Source organism: Orycteropus afer, unplaced genomic scaffold (assembly GCF_000298275.1).
Source record: "Orycteropus afer afer isolate SDZICR_OR568_19922 unplaced genomic scaffold, OryAfe1.0 scaffold00739, whole genome shotgun sequence".
Taxonomy (NCBI): Eukaryota; Metazoa; Chordata; class Mammalia; order Tubulidentata; family Orycteropodidae; genus Orycteropus; species Orycteropus afer.
Window position 1 is genome coordinate 783,266 of NW_006922326.1, and position 1,345 is coordinate 784,610.

The window sequence follows — 1,345 nt, forward strand, 5'->3', positions numbered from 1 at the left end:
AATTAACACATATAAAGATCACAACAGTTACACTGTATAGTTTCCAATCTCCTACAGAATTTTTTAAAAATTTCTATTTTGAGCACATACAATGTATATAAACAAAAACGGTTCCAAATAAAGCACACAAAAAATAAACTTGAAAATTTTTTCCATAGTTTAGTATAACAAAAATAAATCTCTTTCAACAATTATATCATGATTTTAAAAGGGAATGTAAATTCATCATGGATTTAAAATAACCTAAATTAGAACTACGTATAAACAGAAGCATTTTCTCATACATTCAGGACCCAAGCAAATAGCAACTATTCTTAAAGCTCAAAACTGATTACAGCTAACATCAGGTCAGACAAGCCTTACATGAAGCCAAACCCAGTTAGTTCAAGTTAAGATTTCACAGAAGTTTACAAAAATTAACTTTGACCATGATCTTGTGTCTTTAAAATGGAACACCAAGAATATTCAACTATTTGCCCAGATATTATCATGATTAGGGCTATGAAGTCAGATTTAAGCAATACAAGAGAACCACCACTGAAATGTTAAAAGCCTTTGATATGGGTACCCTGTTTTGACAGCTCTTTCAGTCTCTTTTAGCAAAAGACCTCAAAGAGGAAAATCATGAAGATGCTATTTTCTTTAAAGCAAAACAGCACACATACAATAACCCAAACCATCTATTAGAAAAAACTTAAATAGTTAACCTAATTCCTACTTTTCAAATTTTTTATATTACCACAGCAAACAATCACATTTCATTTTTAGATTTTGAAAATAAGTGATAGGATCACCAAATGAAAATTTATGTTTTATACAAAGAGTACTATTACCTTGACTTCTAAAACAAATGCCTTTTTTCCTTCTTTTTAAAAAGCAATTTGTGTACCTGATTCTTTAAACTAAAATGCCTCCAATTGTGGAGTTTTAAAATCAAGTTATATTTAATAATTATGTCTAACTGAATTAAAAATAAAAAGTCTTCACATTTCCATGACTTCACGTTCCCATTTTATGTTCAGTGATGGCAGCAGCAAAAAAAAGAAGAAATTAGAAAATTTATACAACAGCCATATAGAAGGCATTGCAATATTGCACCAATATTCAAAGATGTGGCAAGTGTTGCCAGTGTAGGTATAGTCTGTACCAGACAGACTCAGCTCTTGAGAAACTGGCATCAATTTGAATGATCCACTCCCTGGTTATATTTGCTTAATTTTGTCAACTATATTTTTTTCCTTTGCATTTAAAGTGTTGAAAGGTACAGCTAATTCTAAAACACTTATTATAGCTGCTTTTAAACAATTATTCTTGATTCACTCTCAATTTAGGGTACTGTCCTTCA